We start from the raw sequence: 23,763 nt of genomic DNA, 5'->3' as shown, positions 1-23,763 counted from the left end.
TTAATTTTACTTATTTACTTATTTTACATACTTTAGGTGACTTTTATTTAACTTTTTCTGAAGTATAGAGTTCAAACTTTCAAAATATTAATACCTAAATGAACAAATTCATTAATCTGAAACAAATACATGGAAAAATCTTTTAAGATACTTTTTATAACCCCTCAATCACACTGAATTTCTTTCAACCTATTATAATCAAACAAAAAATTTTTTTTTTAATTCTCAAGTCTCAGGAGTAAAAAAATTTTTAAATAGTATAGTTGTTTCTATTTACAGGAATGAATGTGTTCTATTCATGTGAAACATCTTGTTTTTACAAAATTTTGTGTTTATTATAATCAAAAAGCATTGACTGAGTTCCTTGGAAGAAATTCTATTTTCTTTTGCAGAAATTAGTAATGAATCAAAGTCCATATCCTTAAGGAAGCTGACAAAAGACTATTGATTTTAATTTTCCCTTAGTTTTTTGATTAATTCCATAGTAACTAAGATATTTCAAATTGGATCATTTAGTAATCTACAAAAAGTTGCTTTCTTTAAAAGTTTTAAGTTTCCAAAGGTGTCAAATTGAAATTATATCAAATTTAAGTTAAGTTATACACAAAAATTATGAAAGCAACTTTAAAAATCTTAAGATAAGAATTTTATAGTTTAGATCTTACATTTAGGTCTTTGATTCCTTTTGAGTCAATTTAAAAATTTTTACTTTTAAATAGATTTTATATTTTTAAATTCTTTTTTGGGGGGCTAATTTTTCTATTTTTAGTAGAGATGGGGTCTCACTCTTGCTCAGGTTGGTCTCAAACTCCTGACCTCAAGCAATCCTCCCACCTCAGCCTCCCAGAGTGCTAGGATTACAGGCGTGAGCCACCGCGCCTGGCCTAGACTTTATATTTTAAAGCAGTTTTAGTTCCATATCAATTTTCACATATTATGTGAGGTAGGGGTACAACTTCATCCTTTTGCATGTAGCCATCCAGTTATTCCATCACCATTTGTTGAAAAGACTATTCTTTTCCCATTGAATTGGCACCCTTATCAAAAATCAGTTGAACATATACGTATGGGTTTATTTATAAACTCCCAATTTTATTCCATTGGTCTATATGTCTATCCTTAGGCCAGTACCATACTGTCTTGATTATTGTAGTTTTGTAGTAGTTTTTGATTATTGTAGGTTTGAAATTGGAAAGTGTGAGTCTTCCAACCTTGTTCTTTTTTTCCAAGATAGTTTGGCTTTTCTTGGTCTCTTGCATTTCCTAAAATTTATTAATTTTATGATCAATTTGTCAATATTTCCAAAGAAGCTGGCTAGGATTTTGAAATAGATTGCATTGAATCTGTAGATCAGTTTGGAGAGTATTGCTATCTTATTACTATTTATTTATTTATTTTATTGAGACAGGGTCTTGCTCTGTTGCTGGGACTAGAGTGCAGGGGCATCACCATAGCTCCCTGCAACCTCAAACCCCTGGGCTCAAGCAATGCTTCTGCCTCAGCATCCTGAGTAGCAGGGACTACAGGAGTGTGTCACGCCTGGGTAATTTTTCTATTTTTTGTAGAGACAGGGTCTGATTATTACTCAGGCAGTTTTTTTTTTCTTCTTCTTTAATTTTTTTTTTTTTAGAGACAGAGTTTTTTTTTGTTGTCCAGGCTGGAGTGCTGTGGCATGATCATAGCCTACTGTACCCTCAAACTCCTGGGCTCAGGTGATCCTCCTGCCTCAGCTTCCCAAGTAGCTGGGACTATAGGTATGCACTACTATGCTTGGCTAATTTTCTTTTTTGTGGTGACAGGGTCTTGCTATGTTGCCCAGGCAGGTCTTGAACTCCTGGACTCAAGTGTTCCTCCTCCCTTGGCCTCCCAAAGTGCTGAGGTTACAGGTGTGAGCCACTGTGCCTGGCCACCATCTTAACAATACTAAGTCTTCTGGACCATGAACACATGACATTTTTTCATTTACTTAGGTCTTTAATTTCTTTCAACAATGTTCAGTCCACAAGTCTTGTACTTCTTTTGTTAAGTCTATTCCCAAGTATTTTATTCTTTTGGAAGCTACTGTAAGTGGAATTGTGTTCTTAACTTCATTTTGAGAGGAAATATCTTTTAACTTCACTGGGTGCATTTGGAGTCCTCTGCTAGTTGCTGCTATTTTACTTAGTAACTCTGACAGATCAGAGAGGCCCTCTGTGGGCAGGCATCTAAGATGTCCATCTCTCATGAGACACACATGTGAGTTCTTCGAAAGGCCTGCAGGTCTCCACAAAGCACAGTTTCTGGTGTGGGACGCTGGCCTGCAAGTCCAGCATTCTCACCTCCCCACTCAGCAACTGCCACAAAGCTGACTCCGCAGCCTCCCTCTGGGTTTCCCTACCCCGGCTGGCGTGCCTCCTCCTGGCGGTGTGCCGGAGGGAGAGTGCAAATCCATCAGCTCCCATTGTGTCCCCTTGACAGGTAGGGGCTCACTTTCCAGATATTGAGACCTACTACGAAGGTATAGTAATTAATATGGTGTGGTAAGGCGCAGGCATGGAAAAATAACCTGATTGAGCTGATAGGAAGTCCAGAACATACGACAAAAGTGGCATTGCACACCTGTGGGGAAAGGATGGCATTTTCAATTAAAGGATTCAGAACAATTGCTTGTTGATATGAAAAAAACAATAAAATTGGTTTCTGACCTTACACCACACATAAAGTTAATTATAAGCACATAAAAGACCTAAGGTTTGTAAAAAGAAAAACTTTAAAAAATTAGAGAAAAATATAGGAGAATATCTTTATGACCTTAGAGTGAAAAATGATTTTTTAAAAAGAAAACATAACGAGCATAAATAAAAAAATTAAAAATTGATAAATATGATCACGAAAATATATCATTATAAAAGTGAAAAGTCAAGCTCCAGATAGGGAGAAGATATTGGCAGTGTATATAACTAATAAGTATTTATATCCGGACTATAGAAAAATTTCTAAAAATTAATAACAGAAAGACAAACATCTGACAAGTGGTCCAAGCTGCAGAGGAGACCCAAATTGCTGGTGATCACATGGAAAGATACTCAGCCCCACAAAGAATCAGGGAAATGCAAATGAAAACCATAAAGGGCCAGGGGTGGAGGCTCACACCTGTAATCCTAGCACTTTGGGAGGTTGAGGCAGGAGGATCTCTTGAGGCCAGAAATTAGAGACCAGCCTGAGCAAGAGTGAGACCCTGTCTCTACAAAAAAATAGAAAAATTAGCTGGGCATGGTGGCTCATGCCTACAGCCCCAGCTACTCAGGAGGCTGAGGCAGGAGGGTCGCTTGAGCCCAGGAGTTTGAGGTTGCTGTGAGCTATGATGCCACCCTACTCTAGCCTGGGTAAAAGAGCAAGACTGTCTCAAAAGAAAAAAAAAATTTACAGTCTTCTGATTAATAAAAAATTAAAAACTCTAGAAATGTATGGTCCTAGTGTTGGACACTCTCATATTCTGTTGGCTATTTTTGAGATCTTTTTGTCAAGTTGAAGATGTGCACATATCAAGATCTTGTAAATGTTATTAGAGAAACTTTTACACACAGTAGGATAGGATTTTATAAAAGTGTTTATAGTAGCAAGGTTAAAAAAACAAAGAAAACAAAGCAAAACAAAAAACCTGGAAACTCACTAGGTATCAATCAATAGGAGATTAGATAAATGTTAAAACATTTATACAGTGGAATACCACATAGCAGTTAAAATGAATTAGTTCTGGCCAGGCATGGTGGCTCATGCCTATATGTAATCCCAGCACTTTGGGAGGCTGAGACAGAAGGATTGCTAAAGGCCAGGAGTTTGAGACCAGCCTGGGCAACAGAGCAAGACCGTGTCTCTAAAAAAGGTAATAATAAAATAAAATAAAATAGCTGAAATTATCCTATTTATAATTGGATAAATCTCAAAAACAGTGTTGAGCAAAAAAAAAAAAAAAAAAACCTAGCAAAGTTGCAGAAAGATATGTACAATATGACAGCAATTATAGAAAGCTTAAAATATGAAAATAATACTAAATATCACTTAGAGACACATTTGTAGAGAACACATAAAGCACAAGAACAGGTATGAAAATATAAGCACCAATTTCAAAGTCGAGGGAAGAAAATGGGGTCAGGTGAGGCTACTACACAAGGGGTTTATCATAGTCTCTGTTCTCTTTTGTGCCTGAAATATGTCATTAAAACAAGCAAACAAAACCAGAATAACTCCCAGCATTGTGAGATAGCTCCAAGTTCAATCTTCTGTAACTATTTTATTCAATTCTAATTTCAGCCTACTGCTTCCAAAAAGGGTTGTCTGCTCTCAGCCTAGTGACACAATCGGTTGTTAACTTTAACCACATGACTAAGACTCTTCTTTGTCTTGGGGAAGCAAAGACTCACTTCAGCAGGTCTGTACAGGTATTTCTTCCCACTTTACAGTCAAGGCTTTCTGTTCAAAATACTCTGATCTCTTTGCCTAAGTTTCTGAGAAAAGGGTATTCAGGAGCTGGATATAAGATACCTTTTGGAACATGGGTTGTCAAATTTACTTGTCAGCCAGCTCTAAGGTTACTGAAATGGACTCAGGATGATCAAGTTCTAGTTTTGCTTCTGTCACTAACCAGGAACGGGAGACCTTAGGGGAATCCCTTTAGTGCTCTGGCTTTCAGCTTTCCCACAGTAAAGGCAGGGTGGTGGATCAAATGATCTCCAAGTTATCTTCTAGACTTAACTTTCCAAGATTCCAAGGCAGAATTTGAGGCTCTGTCAAGTGCCTTGGCTCTGAAGTTTCTCTCTCCTGTCATGTCCATTAAGCAGATTGGATAAATACAGTGATCCTTGGTCAACTCTTAGGGATGCTGTATTTTCCACGTGCCTAAGTTGAAAGTGTAGAGTCTAATTTACCCACCTGCGATTAGGCAGACCCGTGGCTGCTCTTCTAGGCATAGACTAGCATTGTCTTTGTGACTTATACAGGCGGTTGTCTAGTAAATCCCTTGAAGTGGCTGGTAGTCTCTTTGCAGTAAAATTTTTCTACTTTTCCACTGCTTGGCACTAATAGGAATCTAATTTGTTTTTTGAGGTATGGTACAATTACTTTTTGTTTAGATTGAGATATTAAGTTTTCGATGGACAAAGAGGGCCCATTGAAAAGGAAGTATGATCTTGCTTTCTGAATGTATAGAAATGTAAAATACTAAGTTTAGTGGGAGTAAGAAGTATCAGCTTCTCATCAAACCTGTTACTTTCAAGAGTTTGCAACTAATTACCTGTTGCAGTCAGGAGTTACAAGTTGAAACCAACCAAGGTCAGTTTAATACACGTGGTGTCTGCATTCAAAAGAAAGGAGACAGGCAAGTGGGGAAGTTTAAATGTTACACGGTTAAGAGTAGGGAGGATGCCTAATCCCAGATGACTCAGAATGCCAATGCAGCGTGGTGAGGATGTACAGGAATGCAGTGTGGCCAAGTTCATGAGCAAAGACAGTGCTGGGAAAGTTATCCAGCTAAATCTTACACAAGCAAAGGCAAATTTTGGGAATTGATAAAATCAAAATACATTTGAGGATTAGTCTAGTGACTGTGAACAGAATAATGAGAGACCATCCTTAATGTTGTATATGCTATGAGATATTTAAAACTTAGAGGAAACAATAAAGAAAACTAGAAAGAAAACCTGGCATAAATATAAGTAGATTGTCTGAAAAGAAGAAACAGTACTTGAGTTATCGCAAACAGAAGAAGATAAGAGAATTTCATTCAGGAACAGGAAACGAAATACATAAGACTAGCCAGGAAATATGGCAAACATGAATCTTAGAAATAATTTTAAAATATGTTGATTTCGTTTTTTTAATTTTTTTGTCAACCCCTTGGTCAATTTGAATAAAATTTATTGATTTCTTAATGCATGGTTTAACGTTTTAAACTGTAAGCTGGCAGAATGATGACTTAAGCTTCATTTCAAGTACTTGTAAGATATAATGTGCCAAAAACAAAAACAGAAGAAATACAACCGTGCAATTCCTGCAGTAGCAGTCAAAGATTCCATGCATAACAATGAGACAGTAAGGACCCTGAGATTTAGGACAGATAGTTGGAATTATTTTATCCTTACTATGAGTGAATAAATACAGACAGGGATCTATTCTTTTTAGTAAAACAGAAACAGTAGGGCAGTTTCATTTATACATTCTGATCTGGTTAATGCATTCTTTTCTCACTTTGCTGTATGTAGGTGACCTTGAAGTGTGTGTTTGCATGTGATGGTTCACATGTCAAAATATGCTCATTTTTGGAGATATTATCTATAAAACTCTAAGTGACCTTGTTAAAATGGAAAGATTAAGGGCTGCTTGAAACCATTAGAATAAATAAACTCTGTCCAAATGAGAACTAGTCTAAAGCCTTATTATAGTTCTGAGAGTCTAAATATGTCATAAGAGTGAGTTTCAATGCTTTGTTTATCTCGAGAATGTTGCCTTTATTCCTCCTCAGCTTTCTTTGATTCACCCACACCTGTGAAGTGCTCCCTTTTGTGTTCCTATACACCCTGCGCAGGTCTCCATCATTGTAATAACTGTACAGCTTTTCCTATGCAACTGACTTCCTTGAGCGTAAAAACTGTTATCTTTGCATGCCCAGGGGCAGGTTAAATTTTGGCAAAGGAGGGGCTAATACACAATGTATAAATGAAAACAAATTACCCCTTCGTTCGGTTTTGAATGCCTCTAAAATGGTTCTGTGTATTTGGATGGGTTGATTGGGCCACTGGCACAAGAGTTCACTTGCAATTTGGTATGGACTAATGTAGCTTGAGAGATCGCACTGATGGCAATTCAAAAGGAAATACCAAAACTAAAAGACTATGTCGGGTTACTTCCTTTATAGCATTTTCCCTTGGTCCTTACTAAGTGTAAGGAATAATCTTTAAAAAGCCTGAGCAGGTGCAGCCTCTGACACATTGGGGAGCAGGTAATGTTCAAAGGGCTATTCAATCATTCGTTTTGCATCAGTGCTGTCCATAGAACCACTGGTATTTGTCATGCTTCTTACAGTAAGGACACTGACTTTCAAACTGCCTTTCTTACTGATAAGTGGGTTTTGTGATATCAATTTCACTAATTGTGACAACACTGGAAACTAGAACTATCCTCTCCATTAAAGATAATGTGATCTTGGTTCTTGTGACTAGGCTAAGTGACTTGTCTGGGTCACACAGCGAGTTGATAGCTATGAGGACAGCCCTGACTTAACCAGTTCTCCAGCAGCTGCTACTACAGAGTTTACAGAGGGGCATACCAGTAGCATTATACATTGCCACATGAGGAAACCCATAAGAGTTAAACCAAACCCCTGTACTGTCTCCTTCAGGGGGTGATACTTAGCAGGTATGTCAAGTAATGACAGTAATTGCTCTCCAGGGAGTGGTTACGAATGTGATTGAGCAAACTAGTTTTCAATCTCCTGTTTTCATCATTTACAAAAGACACACCCTGTCTTTATCCACACATTTCTATAACACACACCACTTCTCTAGCAAAAAGACTACATGTTTCCCAAGTAGTGCAAATCCAGATTCCATGAGCTATGACACAGATGTTGATAGTATGTATGTGCTGCTGTCCTCCTTGAATTTTAATTTCTGTAGGCATAAAATATTTTCCTTAATATATAATCTAGATTATTAAGAAGATTAAGTAAAGACAACTATCTAATTATATGTAAGTATCTATTACTAAAGTATTCAGGCTAACCAAGACTGGAAGATACTGCCTAACTCAATCATAGGAAGAGAAGGAAATCTAAAATCTACCTACCTGAAGTTTAGTGACTCCTCTTTGTTAGGGCATGCTATAAAAAATATTCTATCAAATCCTTTAAGGATAACTTTTTAAAAATTATAAAAATATATGTTTGTAGGAAGAAAATAAAGAATACAGACATAAGTTTTTAAAATGACCAATAATGTTACCACCCATAGATAATAACTTGACAATATTTTGGTGTATTTTTTCCAGTTTTCTTTTTTTTTTCCTTTCCTTTTTTTTTTTCCAAGAGAGTCTCGCTCTGTTGCCCAGGCTACAGTGCTGTGGCATCAGCCTAGCTCACAGCAACCTCAAACTCCTGGGCTCAAGTGATCCTTCTGCCTCAGCCTCCCAAGTAGCTGGGATTACAGGTGCACACCACCATGCACAGCTAATTTTTTCTATTTTTAGTAGAGATGGGGTCTCACTCTTGCTCAGGCTGGTCTTGAACTCCTGAGTTCAAGTGATCCTCCTGCCTCAGCTTCCCAGAGTGCTAGGATTACAGGTGTGAGCCATCACGCCCAGCCTCTTCCAGTTTTCTGTGCCCAAGCTGAATTTGCTATATAAACTGACACTAAGGGCAGGCCTCTGCCAGTCAGTTGGTGAGTAAGACAGAATCAGAATGCAGATAGAAACAAGCAGGGCAGAAGATATTTTTTTAAAAAATTGTCCTCTCAACTGTGGAAAAAATCAAGATAAGATATAAAATCATAAAGTTTACAGGCTTTTAGAGATCACTAGTGCAACCTTTTACTCTATGTACAGGACCCTAAGTGGGAATGTAGTTAGCTGAAAGTGGGCAGAGCCAGAACCAAAATCCAGAAACCAAGCCTTAGGCATTATCTCCCTGCTCTCACTATACGTTTACTGGATCTTGTTGTATACATGACTTGATTTAATGATTGGTAAGCTTTTGCTTTGAAATGAACACTCTTGGTATGAGATGGGAAGAATAACATAACGTTAGCAGATCTTTTTTAACCTACCGAAATCATATTTGTTAAGAGAGTAGTAAGTCCTCTACTTAAGCTTAGACAGAGAATATTAGAATAGCAAGAAATCTTAGATGTACTATTAGTTTATTCTCCATTCTATAAATGATGAAACTGAGGGCCTCAGTTGAGGAAAAGAGGATGCTCAGCTAGTTGGTGGCAGAGTTGGAGTAGATTTCATCTCCTAACTCCAAAGTTCTACAAATAGCGTAGAATATAGTACTCATAATTATCAAAAGAGAACTCCAGAAGATCCCACAGTCCGGATCTTTTGCCCACTTAGTCTGCCTTCTATTGAACTGTTTCAGTTGTAATAAAAAACCTAGGTAATGCTCATCAATGACTTTAAACTTCATGAAAAGAGACCATGGGAAATATGTGCCTCATGATCACTGTATGAAGTAGTTTTGCCATAAAAAAGAAAACCTGAATTGGAATAAATACTATCAAGTAACCAGGGGATAGAAGAACATGTTAATGACTTCCAGGAATACATTTAGAATGTGGGAAACCTATAAGACAGATGACTGCATCTCTTCAATAAATATATATCAACAAAAAATGAGATTGTGGGTGGAAATATACATATTTAAAAGAGACCTAAGAGACAAATAAATCAAATGTAGTGTATCAGAACTGTTTGTCCTGATTTGAACAAACTGAAAACAAATTATGAGGCAGGTACATTAGTACTAATCTTACAGAAATAGAAAGGACCAAAAGGAACACTATAAACAGCTGAATGCCAAAAAATTAGATAACTTAGATAAAATGGACAAATTCCTACAAAGACATAAGCTACTGAAAGTTACTCAAGAAGAATAGAAAAACCTGAATAGACCTAGCACAAATAAAGAGATCAAATTAGTAATAAAAGAAAGGGGGAAAAAACCTACCCACAAAGAAAAGCCCAGGCACAGATGGCTTCACTGCTGATTTCTACCAAACATTTAAAAAATAATAAGTGCCAAAACTTCACTCCCAACTCATTTTGTGTGGCCAATGTTACCTTGTGTTACCTTGATACCAAAACCAGACAAAGACACCACAAGAAAATTAGACACCAATATCTCTTGTAAATATAGATTCAAAAGTCTTCAACAAAATACTGGGAAATCAATTTCAACAACATATAAAAAGAATTATACATCATAATCAAGTGAAACTTGTCCAAGGAGTGCAAGGTTGGTTTAATATCTGAAAATCAAGCAATGTTATGTATCTTATATAATAATAAAGGAGAAAACCCACACGATCATCAAAATAGATGCAGAAAATGGATTTGACAAAATAGAAAACTCTTTATTGATAAAACACTCAACAAACTAGGAATAAAAGGGAACATCCTCATATAATGCCTTATATAAAAACCCCACAGCAAACATGTTTAATGGTAAAAACTGATGCTTCCTCCTAAGATCAGGAATAAAACAAGGATGTCCACTCTTGCCATTTTATTCAACATTGTACTGGAGGTTCTAGTTGGCAAAATTAGGCAATAAAATAAAAATAAAAGGGATTCAGATTGGAAAGGAATAAGCAAACAATCTTCATTTGCAGATAACATGATTTTGTATATAGAATCCACCAAAAAACTTTAAAAAATGCATTCAGCAAAGTTGCAGGATACAAGATCAATACAAAAAGTAATTGTATTTCTATATGCTTTCAAATGAACAATCTGAAAATGAAACTAAGAAAACAATTCTATTTACAATAGCATCAAAAAGAATAAAATATAGATTTACAAAAGAAGTGCGAAACGTATACTATGAAAACTATGAAACATCTTTGAAACAAATTAAAGATGATTTAAATGAACGGAAAGACATTTTTGTGCTCATAAATTAGAAGAATTAATACTGTTAAGATGGCAATATTCTCCAAATCCATCCACAGATCCAATGTGATTCCTATCAAAATTACAACTGCATATTTTAAACAAATGAATTAGCTTATTAAAAAATTCACATGAAGCTGGGCATGGTGGCACATGCCTGTAGTCCTAGCTTCTTGGGAGGCTGAGGCAGAAGGATCACTTGAGGCTAGGAGTTCAAGGCTGTGATCACAGCTGTGAACAGCCCCTGCACTCCAGCCTGGGAAACATAGTGAGACCCTGTCTCTTAAAAAAAAATCATATAAAAATGCAAGTAAAAATAAATAGCCAAAGCTAAGCACAGTGGCATGCACCTGTAGTGCCAGCTACTTGGGACACTGGGAGTCCAGCATGGGCAACATACTGAGACCTCATCTCTCAAAAACAAACACACAAATGCACAAACAAAAAAAGCCAAAGAACCAAAATAATTGAAAAAGAAAAGACAATGTTGAAGGACTCACATTTTTCAATTTCAATCTTATTACAAATGTACAATTATCAAAATATGTGGTACTGTCATAAGAATAGACATATATATCAATGGAATAAAATTGAGAACACAGAAATAAACCCATACATTTAGAGTCAATTGATTTTCAACAAGGGTACTGAGACAATTCAATGGGGGAAAGAAAAGTCCTTTTGACAAATATTGCTGGATAGCTACAAGCAAAAGAATGAAGTTGGACCCCTATCTCACACCATATATAAAAAGTGGCTTAAAATGGATCAAAGACCTAAATGTAAGAGCTAAAAGTATAAGACCCTAAGGAAAAAAACATAGAATTAGACAATGGTTTCTTAGATAGGACAACAAAAATACAGTGAAAAAGAAAAAATAGATAAATTGGACTTCATCTAAATTAAAAACTTCTATGCTGTGAAGGACATCATCAAAAAAAAAAAAAAAATGAAAAGACAACCCACAGAATAGGAGAAAACATTTGGAAACCATGTATCCAATAAGGGATTTTAAAAAACTTTTAACAGGATGTTCCATCTGGTAGATTTATTGTATACCCTCTAAAACAGACACGATGCTTACCCTATTTTAAAGGTTATAGAGGTTGCCACTGAAAGAAAACTTTTACACAGTCCCGGTATATAAAGGTTGGAAAAACTGTCCTGCATGAGAAATATACTTAGAAATGATGTGAATAAAGGAAAACATTATTGTGCTTAAGGAAAGATTAAAGTCCTCATAAGGTGCCATCTACATGTGGATACTCATTCTTATTGGAGTTGCTAACATGTAGGAATTTCTTGCTTCTACGCTTTTCACTATTATACTGTGTTTTTTTCCCAACAGTATTCATTAAGGCAAACAGATCCTTTTCTGAAGAAGCCTTAAAGAAGTTGTGGACAAATAGCAAACTTTTGGCACTAAAACAGGTTAGCACATACAAAACTTTTAGTAATATCCATTAAGCATATTTTTCTTGGACTAGTGATAAAAGATGCACATGCTTGTTAACAATGTCAAAAAGTTTAAAATTCAGTGTCCCAGCAATTTGTAACAATGCTTCTGTAGCTTTAAGCTCTGAACAGTATAGAATTTTTGCAAGTGCATTAAAGAGTTCAAGCTTGGCAAATTACACCCAAGCAGGTTATTAAACTATATATACAGAAAGTAAATGATAGAGAATTTTCAAAAGTCCTTTTGTGTTTCCTTATAGCCTTGAAGACTGACAAACTTTTTGAGGACAGTTCTATAATATTAAACATTAGGTAACCACAGGCATTAGGAAACCTAACTACACAAACAGATCCCAAAATGGGATTTTAATCCATAATATATAAAGAAATTTTATAACTCAACAAGAAAAGACGAATAACCCAATTAAAAAAATGGGCTAAGGATCTGAATAGACATTCCTTTGATGAGATAAAAGCACAATGAAGCACTCAAAAAGATGCTTGATATTATGTCATTCAAGAAATGTAAATCAAAATCACAATGAAATACCACTTCACACCCAGTAGTATAGGTATAATAAAACAGACAGCTAATAAGTGTTGGTGAGGATGTGGAGAAATTGGAACCATCATATATTGCTGATGTGAATGTAAAATGGAGACTTCACTTTGGAAAACAGTCTATCTATTCCTAAAAAGTTTAAACATACAGTTACCATGTGATCCAGCAATTCTAAATTTATGTCCAAGAAAACTGAAAACATATGTCCACACGAAATCTTCTTATAGAATGCTCATCGCAGCATCATTCACAACAGCTGCAAAGTGGAAACAACCCAGTGTTCATCAACTAATAAAGGAATAACCAAAATTTGGTATATACATGTACAATGAAATTGTATTTGACAAAAAAAGGAATGAAGTATTGTAACATGCTACAACATGGAGGTGCCGTGAAAAAAATGCTAAGTGAAAGAAGCCAGTCATATATTGTATGATTCCATTTATATGAAATGTCCAGAACTGGCAAACCTGTAGAGACAAAAAGGTAGATTAGTGGTTGCCTAGGACTAGTGGGTTGGGGGAAAATTATATCTCAATAAAGCTGGTAGCAAAAAAAAAAAAAAAAAGAGATAATTAGAGAAATTTGAAGATCAACAGGGTAGTTGATATTAAGGAACTGTGTTAAGTTTCTAGGTGTGATAGTGGTACTGAGGTTACATTTATAAAAAGAGAATTCCTATTTTTTAGAAACACTAAAATATTTGTGGATGAAATAACTTAAAAACTACTGTCTTGACCTCACCTATTCCTTGAAGTATCACTTTTCTGCCCCCTACCCTTACAACCAATTCCTACCCAAGTTATCTATCCTCCCTCTCTCCAATTCTTTTCTTACTATTCTTTTTTGAACCCATTCCAATTAGACTTTCATCCTCACTACTCCAATGTTATAAGCAATGGTCAATTACTGTCCATTAGCAATTGAAATGGCCACTCTTCCTCGAACCTCCCCTCGCCCCCAACCACTCAAATTGGATTCTTTTCCTGATTTCCTCTTATTTCAGCACCTTAGACATCTTCTTCAAATTTCCGCCTATACTCAGTAAGTGGATGATCTGATGGCATTAAATACTCATTACATGCTGATGTCTCCCAAATTCCCATCTCCAACCTGGACCTTTCTTCTGAATTCCAGACTCCTATGTATCTTTTTAAAAAAATTTGTTTGTTTTTGAGACAGGGTTTTACTTTGTTGCCCAGGTGTGAGAGCAGTGGCGTGATCACAGCTCATTGCAACCTCAAAGTCCTGGGTTCAGTCCTGCCTCAGTCTCCAGAGTAGCTGGGACTACAGGTGTGCACCACCATGCCTGGCTAATTTTTCTATTTTTTGTAGAGATAGGGTCTTGCTATGTTGTTTAGGCTGGTCTTGAACTCCTGACTTCAAGCAGTTCTCCTGCCTCAGCCTCCCAAAGTTTTAGGATTACAGGCGTGAGCCACCATACCCCACCAAGACTCCTCTGTATCTAACTGCCTTCTTGATATTTCCATGTGGCAATCATTTGGCATCTCAAACTTAACAGCACCAAAATGGAATTCCCTTCTTCCATTCCCAACCTCCTCTCCTCCACCTTTCCCATTTTCCTAAATGGCAACTCCATTCTTCAAATTGTTCAGGTCAAAAATCTTAAAGTCACCTTGGGCTCCCTTCATTTTCTTACACCCTATATAAATTGTCATCAAATCTCGTATTCCATCATGTCTGAATATACTGCTATCACCTTTCCCAAGCCACTGTTATGTCTCACCTGGAGTACTGCAATAGCTTCCTAAGTGGTCTCCTTTGCTTCCCAAGAATCTATTGTCAAAACAGAAGCCAAACTGATTCTTTTAAAAAAAAAAGTAAAATTATGTTACTTCTCTGCTCAAAACCTTCAATGGCTTCCTATCTCACTCAGTAAAAGCCAAAGTCCTTACAATGGCCTGTTAGTCCCTACCTAATTTAGTATCCTCTTACAGCTCTGACCTCAATTCCTACTTTTACCCTGCTATACTCTGCTTCTGTCACTCTGGCCTCCTTTCTGTTCTTATACGTAGTAGGCATCCTCCTACCCCAGAATGATTTCTGCACTTGCTATTCTATCTGGAATTCCTCCCCGCCACCAACAAAGCATATTTCTTATTCCCTCATCTCCTTCAGATCTTTGCATAATATTTACCTTCTCAGCAGGGTCCCTCTGGCATAAACAAAAAACATCATTTCCTACCCTCAGCATTTGCTACTTAACCCTCACTGCTTAATTTCTTCCTGCAACACTTATCTTGTCATAGTATATATATTTTTTACTTATTTATTTTTTTAATCTCCTTTATGGGAACAGGGATTTTTTTTTCCTCCCTTGCTAAGTGTTTGGCACATAGTTGGTACACAATATTTTTGAGTGTATGAATGCTGTTTATAATGCACTCGTATTCTCTTCTTCCTTGTTTAACTGGCACTAGCTTCATGGGAGTTTGGGCATGCACCCTGAGGAAGATGAGGCTGACTAAATAGAAACACTGTCCACTCACTCAGACTATGGTATCTATTTCTCTAAGGAATGCCAAAGCAGAGTGGGAATTCTGGAGGTTCAGGTTCCAGTTGAAGCCTTGGTACCACAGACATGTGACATTGGACAAATATTTTCCTCTCTGGTTTTCAATTTCCTCATCTGCCAAAAGGAGATTATTTCCTTAAAAGATCTCACAGTATTTTTGACAATATAAAACAAAAGATGAAGTGTTGAGTAGGGAAGTGTGTGTATTATTTTCTCTATTACATACAAAGATATACTTACCTAGTACTTACTATTTGTTAAAGGCAATGAACAGACCTGTAACCAAATCTCTGTTTCTTTTAGGGACCTTGGAAGATGCAATTTTGCTGTGTTGAGCCCTTATACACACTAGAAATGTGACAGTGAAAGCTCTTGATGTCATTTTTTCTCCTGAGAAAAGCCACACTTACATAAGAACTTCTTTTCTTTCAGCAGCCTTGTCCACATCAGTGAATAGTCAGTCAGTGCCTTTTGGGTGCCTAGCTTCCACGGCAGTTTTCTTTCCTAATCATTTGTATGTACATGTGGTTGGTGAGCCTCCACTCTGCCCATCTGGAACCCAGAATCTTCATTTTCTCACCTTAAAATGGGGTGAATAACAACTGGCTCATGTCTATTTTGATGGACTAAATGACCTATCAATAATCTATCGATAATTTACATAAAGCAGTAATGCAACACCTGGCACATCTAGAGGATGCCCTAAATGCTTTATATAACTTGAGTATATATTCAGCTTCCATTACCAGAGTCTACCTATCTATTTATCTATTTAGAGACAGAGTCTCGCTCTGTTGCTCCGGCTAGGGTGCTGTGGCATCAGCCTAGCTCACAGCAACCTGAAACTCCTGGGCTCAAGCGATCCTTCTGCCTCAGCCTCTCCAGTAGCCGGGACTACAGGTGCAGGACACCACGTCCAGCTAATTTTTTCCTATTTCTAGTAGAGATAGGGTCTCACTCTTGCTCAGGCTGGTCTCCAACTTTGGAGCTCAAGTGATCCTCGCGCCTAGCCCTCCCAGAGTGCTAGGATTACAGGCGTGAGCCACTGTGTGTGGTCCCCACAGTCGCTTTCTGAAACAGTTCTTTCACCACGTCCACTTCACCCAAGTCAAGGACCAGAAATAGTATGTATCAAGTATGGATTTCTCTACTTGGTTTCAAAATCTTCCCCATTCTATTAAAGGTAGGGTCTTTAAGAAATATTTTGTACACCCATGTTCATATCAGCATTATTCACAATAGCAGAAAGGTGGAAGTAACCCAAGTGGTGCGCATATACAATGGAATATTATTCCGCCTTAAAAAGGAAGGAAATTCAGACACATACTACAAAATGGATATACCTTGTGGACATTATGCTATGTGAAACAAGCCAGACACAAAAGGACAAATACTGTATGATTCTATTTATATTATGTACCTAGACAAATTTACAGGGACAGAAAGTAGAATGGAGGTTACCAGGGCTAGAGGAAAAGGGGGAATGAGGAATTGTTGTTTAATGGGTACAGAGTACGTTTTACAAGATGAAAAGAACTCTGGAGATTGGCTGTACAACGTAAATGTATTTAACACTAATGAAGTACGCACTCACAAATGGTTAAGATGGTAAATTTTATGTTATGCATATAACAAAAAACAATCTTTTCCATCTTACTTATCAAAACTTCCTTTCCACTCTTCCCTTGTATTTTTCCCCCATTTCAGTTACACTGCTCTCTTCATAGTACTCCTCCAATATCTCTCTTGAGCCTTTGCCCCATGATGTTTCTTCTCTCTAATGCTTTCATAATCATCCATCCATTTTCAAAAGGTTGCTTGTGCTTTCGTCCCAAAGATGTCACCTTTTAGATCCAACCAAGAGTTACATGCTCCAAGTGATCTTTACTCTTTTAAACCACAGTCCTCTCCCTTTTCTGCACTCACAGAAGGGCCTACACACGGCTTTATTGCTTTAGCGTAGCCTCTCCAACTGTAACTCCTAAAGCCCTGAGGGTCGGGGACATGATCTCACAGTTTTGCACCCCTCTCCCAACACATACACACCCACTAGAACAGAGCTCGGCACACAAGAGCTCCAATGAAAACTCAACGCATTGGACAGCGCATAACCTCAACACAATGTCAAATTACCGGCGAGCGTGGAGGCTTGACGAAGCAAAACCATGGGTCCTTCAGGATCCTTGAAGACAGCCCTGTAATTTGCATAGCTCCTTACCCTGCAAAACACTTTCCCATATGTCATCCGAGGGGTAACACACGCGAGGGAGGGCCGTAGCAGCGTTATTTGTGGAGGCGCTCAAGTAAGAAAGGTACTCTTGCTGGCGGACTCAAGGGTCCCCGAGGCACGCACCCGGCCGTCTCTTTTCCTAAAAGGGCAAAGAACCGTTAAAAAGTTGTGCTTCCGGTACAAGCGCCCGCCCCAGCTCTGGAAAGAAAGGCAGAGCGGACTCACAACCGCACTACGGGTTGTCGCAGGGCACAATTTCCTCCACCGAACTCACCCGATGGGCGGGCGCTCGTAACCCAGAAGTGAAAGGCCGTTTCCTTCAGGTATTAGACCCCCCCACCGCCCATCAAAGGAAGTTCCAGCCAGACGACTTTTATCCAGGCTTTCCAACCTCCTCTTTATTTTTATTTTATTTATCTATTTATTTTTTCAGACTGCTCCTTAGATTCTATTACACTCCCTGCTTTCTGGTGCCTTGTTGCTGGGGCCGCTTAGATCCGACTCTCTTTGTCTAGCCCGAGTTTTGCTGCAACTTCCTAAGGGTCCTAACTACCCTCTGGCCACCCTTTTCTTAACGCACCTTCACCCTACGGGTCCCCATCAGGGTCAACAAACGTTCTCCGTGGGGGCAAAAGCTCTTAGGGCTTTCACCTCTCGAAACCCTAGGCAGCCAGGTCGGCGCCTGCGCGGGGCGTTACCATAGAGAGGCCTCCTCTCTGGTCTCGGCTTACACTCTCTATGGTGCGGCCGGGTCGGTGGCGGTAAGGAGAAAAAAGGGAGGCCGCACTGCGCAGGCGCTCTTGGCTCTCGCTCGCTCGCGCGCGCTCTCTCTCGCTCTTTTTTTTTTTTTTTTTTTAATCCTCGCACCAAGTGCTTAACCTCATTGGGGTGGAGGAGAAGGCGGCGGCTGTCTGGTCCGCAGCGGCAACAGTAGCGAATGATGGGGCTGTAAGTACCCGGTTAGGGCGAGGAGGTTCAGACGCGAGCCCTCCAGAGGCCCCGGGCCCCTCCCCCGCCCGGGCTGAGTGGGGGCGATGTCCGGCTCTGTCATCGGCTCCTGGGTGCACTTTGGGGGGAGGGGGCGGCCCTTAGGTGGGAGCGGGGCGAGGAGCGGGATGCGAGGGTTGTTTATCCAACCAGTTGGGCGCTGATCCCAGGCTGCTTTGCAGAGGGAGTGGGGGCGGCTGCGGGGTCAGCCGGGCTTTGTGTGCCCCTCTCTGTGTCCCTCTCCCAGACCCCACCCCGGGCCCCCTTCCTGACCCGAGGCTCCCCGGCCGGGCGGGAGAAGCCGGCAAAGCCTGGGTCGTGTTTGAAAGGAGCCGAGGATTGCTAGGGGAGGGGGCGAGGAAGAGAAACCCTTAACAACTAGTCATCGGCGAGTGATGGGTGTGGAGAAAGATCTAGAGGGAAGGGGTGTTGGGGAAGCGGGCGGCCGGGGCTCTAGCCCCGGCCAGACAAAAGCTGAGCAAGCGGCGCCGAGCGGAGCAGCCGGCCTGGTGGGATGCGGAGGGTCCCTTTGGTCCCCGGGGCTGCTTTTCGAAGCTGGGAAAGCGAACAAGTGCTGAGTTAAGCCTGTGCAGCCTTCTCAACTTGCCTTTGTTGTTCTTTGGTATTGGCAGAGACGCTCTGACGAAGATGAGTGTGTGATCTTGCACGTTAGCCTAGCTGGGTACAATGGAGCTAATTGAATTTTGCTTTCCATTTTCTGAGCTGCTGGGATGAGTATGGGGTTTTCCAAAGTCTAACTTATTACGTAGTATTTTTAAAATAATTGTGTTTATTTCCAAAATTAAAAAAACTAGGTGGAGCCGTAAAGCATGTTGTGTTGCATCTTGGTGAGTTTCTGTGTAGTGGGGTTCGTACATTTACTGACCATTCTGTAGCACTTGTGAGCTCTTTAAACATGATACTTTAATTTGTAGATGTGGCAGTGAGAGCTTCGGATTCTCTAATCCTTTGGGAGGCAGTGATGCAGAAGAGTCAAAAGCGAGAAATAGTTTCTTGCTGCCATATACCCTGCTCCATATTTGGGTGCCACAGTCCGGTATCAATTCTGGCTTTGGAAATTGTTTTTATTACAGTTATTATTCGTGACGTTCACTGAGTCACTGAGCTCTTGGTGTGAGGAATCATGGGCGGTGGGCTCCATTTGCTCATCAAGGGAGTGGGAGAACAGTAACATTGATGCAGAGACCATATAGATAAGAAAAATAGCACAATGCCCTAGAGTACTGAATATTATTTATGTTCTGCATTTGCTAAGATTTAAATTTTGATGAGCTGTTTATCCCTCCTTGTAAAATTGTGTAATTGCACCCTTTTAGCAGTTGTTACTCAAATCTCAGTTTCTATAATTCATTGTTTATTATAGGCTAACATGTAACATTGTTTTGGGATTTTAAAGTTTTAATTTTTATTGAGGAGTTTTCAGCCTTAGCTTTCAATTCTCCCAACTAAGGTTCAACAAAGTCAGAACTCCTTTGAAGAGACTTTGTTGGTGGTGGAGGTGTCAAATATTGTGTTTCTATGTAACAGTTAAAGTGGGGAATACCAAAAAAGCTTTTGCCAAGTTTACACCAAAAATTTGTGTTAGAACTGAAAATCCAGATCTCCTAGTATGTCAGGCTTTTGAATTAACCCACAAATTCAACTTTATTTATGCAAAACAGGTAAGCATTTTTTGTACTGATAGCAAGTAAAAATCTGAAGCTTGATTTGTTATGCTTCAGTTAACTAGTGCGATAGAATCTCTTAAGTGTAGTTCAGATGATGAGACCTTGCTTTTTATAGAACAAGATTTCAGATCCTTAAAATAGTTTGATAGGGATGTTGAGAAATGATTGGCCAGAGCATTAAGTTTATTGTTCAAGTGTGTTATATTTTGTTCACTGGTTTTGGATTTAGATTTTTTGCTTCAGTCTTGTTAATTCTATTTTCTTAGGTAGCTCAGTGTCAGTGTCATGATTCATAAGTTGAGTGAGGTAGTTTCTTGGGCTTAAGGATTAAATTTATTGTTTGAGATGCCATTTATTCTTAACAGTCTTCTTAAAATCATAGTTTTTAGATTATGGTACTTTTTATTTTGTAGTACAGTTGGCAAATATTATAACTATTTAAGGGATTATAAATATTAGGCTCAGGGCTGAGTTATTAAAACTGCCAGTATTGTTAACTGCAAGTCTAGTTGTTTAATTAAATAGTGGAAATAGTAGACAGTAGTAAAACATAAATGTTTAAAAAGAGAATCACTTAAAGTTTTCCTAGAAAATAAGAGAATGATCTATTAGTCTTGAAAACTAAGCAGAGAAGAAATCATTGAGGATACAGTTTTTGGTTTGTAAAATGTCATTTATTATAACTTTTCTTTACCCAGTGCTAGCAGGCCATCATCGATAAAGAATGTGTATATGTGTTTGACTACATAACCTCTAAAGTACCAGAATTTTACTGATTGTTTCTAGCTGGTTCTTCACCACCCCAGGACTTTCCTGGCCCCTTAATGTTCAGCCGTTACTGCCATACTAAATGATTTTCCTCCCCAAATTTTTTACGGCAGCCCACACCCACCTCCCCCCATGAATCCCTAAAGCTCTAGCTCAAATGTGCTCAAATAGTGACATTTCTTCCATAACACCTTTGTTAACTTTTGTCTTGTTTTCCTGCCTGGAAGTCTCCTTGCAGTTTCCTATTGTATCCATCACCTTCCTCCTTGCTCAGATTTTCTCCTGTGCATTTATTCTTCTGTAGATCCTTGAGGGCCCAGGGAGTTTATAAAACACATTGTGGTGTTCTCTCTTGCTTGGTAGCTTATATAACTAGTGGAAACTGTAGAATGTATGAAAGAATAAACAAATGTACCATAATTTAGACTGATGGAATTTGAGCCTTGAAGGAGCTCTTAGAGATCTGGTAGTCTAACATTCTTCCTTATGTCTGCTGCATTCCGGTCAGCAGCCTCAAACAAAGCAGGCAGGCTTCTCCGTTCCTGGACAGGTCACTGTTGTCAGAAATGTTAGGCTGGGCGAGGTGGCTCACACCTGTAATCCTAGCCCTCTGGGAGGCCGAGGTGGGTGGATCGCTTGAGGTCAGGAGTTCGAGACCAGCCTGAGCGAGACCCTGTCTCTACTAAAAATAGAAATAAATTATCTGGACAACTAAAAATATATATAGAAAAATTAGCTGGGCATGGTGGCGCATGCCTGTAGTCCCAGCTACCCGGGAGGCTGAGGCAGTAGGATCGCTTAAGCCGAGGAGTTTGAGGTTGCTGTGAGCTAGGCTGACGCCACAGCACTCACTCTAGTCCGGGCAACAAAGTGAGACTCTGTCTCAAAAAAAAGAAATGTTTTTAGACTGTACCACAATCTGCCTCTCCCCTTTTACCTGTTGACCTTAGTTATAACTCCTGAAGCAACATTAATTAAGTTTGTTTCTTCTCCACATAATAGCCCTTCGTATTTCCCAGGACATTCATCAGGCCTTCTCTAGATTTACTGAATAATTTATTTACTAAACTCTCTCTTGAGTTAGGTACCAGGTATCAAGAGGGTATAGTTGAAGACATACATGGCCCCTGCACTTCAGGGGATCACAGTCTAGTAGGCGAGACAACCATGGGTTGATGGCCAGTTATACTGAAAGTATACAAACAGCCCTGAATCCTTAGTGCTGTCTTGGTTTAATACGGGCTCACTATGCTTTCTTTAGACAACTCTGCATTTTTAGTGTCCTTTAAGTGCAATGTCTGAACTAAAACAGAAGACTTTGATAAGACCTTACCAGAGTATATAGCTATGCCACTTACTAGTCCTGTGACTTTGGGCCAATTAAATAATCTTTATTTTAGCGTCTTCATCTATAAAATGAGGGTGAGAGTGAGGGGAGGGTGATGTTAGTAGTAGCACCTACCTACAGGGTTGTTGTAAGGATTAAATGAGATAATACATATAAAGTGCTGAGGATAGTGACTGGCATGTATTAAGTGGGTAATAGATGGTAGGAGTTAATTTTTTTTTAACTTATTTAATTTATTTATTTTTTATTTCAACATATTATGGGGATACAAATATTTAGGTTACGTATATTGCCCCTTCCCCCCCGCCCCCCCAGTCAGAGCTTCAAGCGTGTCCATAGCCCAGACCTGTGCACATCGCACTCATGTATATGTATACCCATGCCCTCCTCCCCCCTCCCATCTGCCCCACACCCAATTAATATTATTCCTATATGTGCACTTAGGTGTTGATCAGTGAAACCAATTTGATGGTGATTATATGTGGTGCTTAATTTTCCATTCTTGGGATACTTCACTTAGTAGAATGGGTTCCAGAAAAATATGGGACGCTTCACGAATTTGCGTGTCATCCTTGGACAGGGGCCATGCTAATTTTCTCTGTATCGTTCCAATTTTAGTATATGTGCTGCCTAAGCGAGCACGGTAGGAGTTAATATTAATAACAATATAGTAGTAGTTGCAGTAATCGAGTCACCAGAATCACTTTGGGAACTTGTTAAAATACAAATGGCCTGGCCTTATTTTACTCTCTTCCATCCAGAGAATTTGGTTAGTTAAGTCAGCATGGGACTTGGGCAGCGACACTTTTAACAGTTCTCAGCTGACTCTTAGATACCTTAAAGGTTGAGAACTCTGCAGTCTATATTAATGCTGTCAGTGATTGCATTAGGTTTTACAAATTTAAATTTTAAAAATTCCCTAAGAAATAGGTGAATAGATCCTCCTAAAAGATTCAAACAATGCAGATAAAAGGAAAGACATGACCCCCAAGGAAGGACCCCCAATCTCAGGCCCCTTTGGAAAAATACTCACTTATCAGTTTGGAATGTATCCTACAAACTATGTTAACCTTTTTCATGTAGGTATATAAATGAATGTCTTCATAATAGTAGTAGATTTAAAAGATAAAAATGATTTTCAAAGCCCTTTTACAGTCATAGTCTTCTTTGCTCCCTTCCAAGTCCTGTGAGGTGGGTAGGGAAGATAGCATCACAATCTTGTCAATTTGCAGATGAGAAACCAAGGCCTGCAATTGAAATCCAGCCTTGATTGAACTAGAATGAGAACTGGGCCTTCTGTCTCTCAGCCTAATGTTCTTTTCATGTGAATCACGCTGTCTTCTAGCTACGTGATTTTGTTGGCTTATATTGAAGTTGTGGTTCATGAAGTCTGCTCTTTTTGCCATGTGAATAGATACCAAATCAGATTTTCTCCTTTCCTGTAGTGCATTTATACTGCTTTTAAAAAATGTAAATTCAAAGTTTTATATGTCTGTTAGGATTTATCTTTTGGGAAAAGAAATCTAGAACTGGCCTTCTGGCCATCTG

General features: G+C 38.9%; 1 protein-coding gene and 1 non-coding gene across 6 annotated transcripts in view; one reads left to right on the top strand and one right to left on the bottom strand.

Annotated features, from left to right (window-relative positions):
• Window positions 1–18,156: 18,156 nt before the first annotated feature.
• Window positions 18,157–23,763, top strand: part of CLASP1 (cytoplasmic linker associated protein 1) — a 264,483-nt gene continuing 258,876 nt past the window's right edge. For 3 of the 5 annotated variants that reach the window (XM_045559398.1, XM_045559397.1, XM_045559399.1), the window contains exon 1: window positions 18,278–18,372. The gene's annotated coding sequence lies outside the window, so the exon portion shown is untranslated. Of the gene's footprint in view, window positions 18,373–23,763 lie in introns of all 5 variants that reach the window. The other 2 variants (XM_045559400.1, XM_045559396.1) reach the window with 1 other exon arrangement.
• Window positions 22,751–22,857, bottom strand: LOC123644184. Its single transcript, XR_006737011.1, has one exon. It is a non-coding gene; the product is annotated as a U6 spliceosomal RNA (small nuclear RNA).

This window comes from Lemur catta, chromosome 8 (genome assembly GCF_020740605.2).
Source record: "Lemur catta isolate mLemCat1 chromosome 8, mLemCat1.pri, whole genome shotgun sequence".
NCBI lineage: Eukaryota > Metazoa > Chordata > Mammalia > Primates > Lemuridae > Lemur > Lemur catta.
Note: the sequence above shows the minus strand (reverse complement) of the source record. Positions and strands in the feature narration are given on the sequence as shown.